This window comes from Ursus arctos, unplaced genomic scaffold (assembly GCF_023065955.2).
Source record: "Ursus arctos isolate Adak ecotype North America unplaced genomic scaffold, UrsArc2.0 scaffold_15, whole genome shotgun sequence".
Lineage (NCBI taxonomy): Eukaryota > Metazoa > Chordata > Mammalia > Carnivora > Ursidae > Ursus > Ursus arctos.
The window spans coordinates 55,918,187-55,923,753 of NW_026622819.1; positions in this window are offsets into that span (position 1 = coordinate 55,918,187).

The window sequence follows — 5,567 nt, forward strand, 5'->3', positions numbered from 1 at the left end:
GCACTGAGAAATAGCCCGCCCAGGCCGAGAGCCCACGTGACGCGAGCTCCCACCCCCCCCCCCCCTCCGCTGGCCGAGGGCTGCTGGGGATTGTAGTACTGCGGGTCCTGACGCCCCGGTCTTTGGCTGCAGCTGTAGGGTCGGACTACAAAGCCCAGGATGCGTCGCGGTCCCTCCTTTGCGGCCCCTCTGCTTCCGGAGATCGCCTCAGCGTGGTCCCAGAGAGAAGGGGGAAGGGCCTTAATCACGCCAGCGACGAGGCGACCAATGGTGGCTGCGATGGGCGGGCTGTGGAAGTCGCGGGCTCAGGCCTCACCCAGCCGCTGAAAGATGAGGGGAAGGCTACTCCGTGTAGGCTCTGTTGTGGCTGTTCTGTAAGTCGCGGACTTCCCCCGGTGGTAGAAAACCTGGTCATTGTACCATGGAAAGCGCTAAATGCAGGGCTGTAGAGCCGCCGTGTAGGGCGACCATTGAATGCGTTTGTAAGTTTAAGTCATTCACAACGGTACCCCCTGGCTTAGTAGAGACACCTCGAATGCTGTTGGGGTTGGAATAATAAAAATAATAACTAACACTTACTGAATGCTTACCATGTCCTAGGCACTGTGCTAAGCACATTTTGTGGAATTACTTAAGTTAAGCATCCTTGTAAACTGCCTTACAATCCTTATCACTCACTCATTTGGAAGATGGGTGGAATCTGAGAAGTTAAATAACTTGCAGGACATGTGCTCTTTGCCACAGTTCCGTGGTCCCCTCAGGGGCCGTGCAGCCACCCCTTTCCCTATGCCTCCTAGATTCTGAGTTTTCTAGATGGAACAGGAAGGGATGGCATTGGGGATCTTCTCCTAGTCTCCCCTCCACCCCTCCACATCTGTCCCCCAGTAAGTTGACAAGGAATTCAGTGACTTTGGCCACCATTCAGATGGTCTGAGAGTTGGCCAGGGACCATTGATCCTTACTGTCCCTCCCTTGTGGAGGATGAGACAAGGATTGTGAATAGGGGCACAGGAAAGGGAACAAACTACCAGGGAGCATGAACTGAGAGCTTTGCAAGGTGCTTTCCTTTTAAAATTTTAGTTTAGATTTAATCCTCACAATCACCCCTTGAAATATAGTGATTAAGAACTCCAAATTTGAATTTACATCTTGGTCCTATAACTTGGCAATAAATTTGGGCAAATTACTTCATCTCTCTGATTCTCATTGAAAATAATGATGTCTACATTCCATGGGATTGGGATGGGGATTAGTTGAAAGAAGGGCTATAAAGTGGTTAACTCATTGCCTGTCATATGGGTAGTGATCAGTAAGTGATGACTATGTCTATTATTGCTATTGTTATCCTTATTGTAAATATGAAGAATGGTTATCTATGCTGTTTGGCTAAGGTAATTATTTAGGATTGGACCTCAGGTCTAATTGGTACTTTGTGGTACCTTATTTTTTGTTATTTTGACCCCAGGTTCCACGTTTGTGGTTTAGATATAGATTTTTATTTATGTTTTTTATAGAAACATTCTTTTGAGTTCCCAGATATGTGAGCATGTAATTCTGAACCATGACTGGTAGACTTACCCGTCTTTTCCTCTTTTTTTTCCTTCTTGCCATTCTATCCCATACAGAACTGTAGATGTTCTCAAATGGTCCTGTTTGCCCACAGTTTTATTGGGTGAGAGTCATGATTTCCGGTTGGACATGGCTTCAAAGAGTGTTCAGTATCTAATATGGGTTCACCTGCTGTTTTTGTAAATATCGTGTACACACCCTGCTCTCTACAGCATATATCTTTTGGTTATTTCCTGCCTCTTTCTGATAGCATCAGCTTGGAAATCAAAGGGGAAGTGATATGTGTGTCTTGTGATAGACTGGCCATGGACTGATAGGAAGGAGAGCTAGAAATGAGAAGCCATAAAATTTGGGTGAGTTTTAGACATAGGTACTTGCTAGTTTCTGTGACATGGAGATGAGTGTACACATGAATGACTTAGCTTTATTTAGTTTAAAAGTTAGGTTTACACTGGTGATGTTATGTGCCAGAAAAACACTGACTTTGAAAAATGAGAATTCTAGTCTTAGATCAGCCACAGAATTTCTGTGTAATCCTGGGAAAGTCCTGTCTCCTCTCTGGGTTTCAGATTACCCATCTTTAAAATGAAACAATTGAGGTTTCTTCCCTTTCTGATTTTTGAGGTTCACAAAAATGTCTCTTTTTCAGGAACATTATGAGATGTATTCAACTGTGCTTTTCTTTAGGTTTTTCCCACTGTTATTGAAACTAATAGGTTATCCTGCTTCACTTTTTGACCAGAAACTTTCTTCTGCAGTCCCTGTTGGCTGTCACCCAATTCCCCCCTCCAGTACTTTCTGGGTAACTGCATTTTCTCTCTTCTCTAGCATGGCCTAAAAACCCCTCCCAGCAGAGCCAGTGTGGGAGCGGGGGAGAATATCTGAAGGGGCCAAGAGACTGTCTTCCTGTCTCAATATTTATAGTTTACAAGACACAATACATTCACCTTATCTTGCAAAGGAATAGAGAAGAACTGCCACATCCTCATTTTGCTTTTACTGAGTGGGTATCCGTGGAGGCAGGTGGTAGATTGTACCTAATGATGATTATGAGGTCTCCTGGCATGAAGTAAACACACACACACCCACCCTAGCTTCAAAGCCCAGACCAAGCTTGTGACAATGGATTCTGTCTCTAATTAGATGGTCAAGAATATCTTCCAGTCAGTCCTTGGCTCCACAAACGCAAACCAGCGTCTCACTGTGGGAGGGCGTCACTTGTATGAGCACCAACAGCGTCACCATCATAATAGTGGAGACACAATTTTACCCAAAAATGTTAACTGAGCTTTAACTATGTTCTGGGCACTGGAATATATGCTAGGGGGAGAGAGAGAGGTGAAAAAGAGAGCAATAATAATCAAGTCAACAAATCAGCAAACAAGAATAGGCTGTGATAAGCGATGTGAAAGAAGTAATCAGGTTGATGTGCTAGGGCAGAGAAGGAAGGCTCTACTTTAGTTTGGATAGTCAGAGAAGGCCTCTCTGAGAGGGTAGTGTATGAGCTAGAATCCTTGCAAATTGTTGGGAAAGACAGAAGTGTGCCTGTCACTGGAGGTATATTTGGCTTGAGGAACAGAGTATGGGCAGTTGAGAATAAAGTGTGTTGGAGTAAGGTGACTGGAGGTGAAGTTGGAGAAGTAGGCGCGCTGGGCCTTGAGGACCCCTGGGAAATTTTAAGCAGGCCATTGACATCCTCTATGATTTTAGAAAGCCACTTAGGCTGCTCTGTGGAGAATGGGTGGACCAGAGAGGTGCCATGACTTAGAAATGGAAAGGCTAGTCACCCCAGCCTCCTCCCTCACCGCCCTGGCCCCCGCGCAAGCAGTCACCAAGTCTGAGGGGATCCAAGAGCACTCTGGGAGCTGCATGGGAACTTGAATCAGTGTGGTGGCAGCAGAGATGGAGAGAAGTGCTGGGATGAGAACTGCATTTAACTGCTTACTGAGCTCCTACAGGGTGCCAGGCACTGTTCTAGGTATTCGGGGTATGGTGAAGAACAGGATAAAGTCCCACCCTCCTGAAGTTTACATTTCAAGAGGGACATAGAGAGTAAACAAGTAGACAGCAACTACCCACTTGCCCAACACAGAAAGCTGAGAGTCATCCTGGACTCCTCTTGCCCCCTCTTAGCCCACATCTGACCAGTCACTAAGTCCTCTCGCTGCTGTCCTTGTGTCTCTTCCTTCCTGTCCAACCTCACTGCTTTCATCCAAGCACCAGCCTCCACATCTCCCATGTATACTCTTAAAGGGCTTTCCTGCCTCTTGACTGGCTTTTTTCCAGGTACCCTCCTTACTGATACTAGAGTGAGCTTTCTCAAAAGCAAACTGGACTGTATCATTTCCAGGGCTTAGAACCATGTCTCTCCCCCAATGTTGTCTTCAGGATAAAATCCCAGGCCTTAGTCTAGGATATAAGACTCATTAAGACTGGCTGCTCTGAACTTCTTTAGCTGCATCCCTTGCATCCATGCACCTTCATTATATGCTGTGATAAGACGAAAACTGCTTATAGCAAATGGAGTACGTGCTCCTGCCTGATGCTTTTACCCCTTTTGCATTTGTAAGGCTCTCTTCTTGACTTCCCATTGAAAACCTATTCATACTCTAAAGCCCAACCCAGAAATCCCCTCCTCTGGAGAGACTTCCTTTCCTCTGTGCTACTTCTGGTCCCTGCACAAGCTTCTCTTTGCCTCTCTTTGCATAGTAATATAATGATCCCTTTACTTGCCTGTCTCCTTCAATATCAGATGAATTCTTTGAAGGCTAGGATTGTGACTTATTCTGCTTGGTATCCCCAAGCTTAGCATGGGGTCTGACACAGAATGGTGGCTCACAAATAAATAAATTGGATGACTTTGGGTCCAAGTCTTTCAAATACAACCTGAAGACTCTCAGCCTTCTAGAAACTTCCAACAACCAGTAATTATTGACAGCAAAGGAAGCTTAGTAGGCGTGAATCATTGTACTTAATGGGGTTAATATTGGAGAGAGTAGGGAGCCATCATGGACTTCCTCACACTGTGTGTAATCAGGGGCACCTTTAATTACAGCCGGGCCTCTTGCTGGGCCTGGGATACCTACAAGACTGTGTTTTGTCAAGGCCTTGACCAGGTTAGGGTAGAGTTTAATGGTAAAAGCTAGGCATCAAATTAGGCAGGATTAGGTTTTGATCTTTTATTGGTTGTGCAACTTTGGAGTGGTCATTTCCCTATCTGTGTCTTGGCCTCCTCATCTGTAAAAGGAGGATAAAAAAGGCTCCCATGCCATTCAGCCTTTGTGAAGATGAAATGACTCCCAGCATCTAAAGTGCTTAACAAAGTAGCTGACATACCAGAGCAAAAGCGTGGCCTTGTTAGTGACTATTAGACAAAGCATTCTTGCTGATATTTGAGCCTTAGTGTAAAGGTCCCTTTTTCCCTTGCTAGTGCACACAGGCTGACTCGGTTACGGTGTCTGTTTGACTTTCTTGTAAAACTTGAGTTCTTTGTTCATAGCTTTCATCATGAGACTATTTGTGTCACATTTAGTCTGACTTCCTCACTCAGCTCAGAAAGCTCCCAGAGGGCAAGAACTCCATTCTTTTTTTTTTTTTTTTTTTAAAGATTTTATTTATTTATTTGAGAGAGAGAGAGCACGAGCAGGAGAGGGAAAGCAGACTCCCCGCCGAGTGCAGAGCCCAATATGGGGCTCGATTCCAGGACCCTGAGATCATGACGTAAGCCGAAACCAAGAGTCTGACACTTAACTGCCTAACACCACCCAGGTGCTCCTATTCCTCCACTCTTAACACAGTTCCTGGCCCATAGAAAGCTCTCACTGACCATTGAATGAATGAAGAAGGCTTTCCTACTGGCATGCTATGTTGCCGTGGGGTATTTGTGTGTGTGCGTGTGTGGGTGGGTGTGTGTGTGTGGGTGGGTGTGTAGGGGGGCTATTTGGTGGGATTAAAAGTAAAAGCACTGGTAGAAAGTCCATGGTAATGGAGATTGGTTA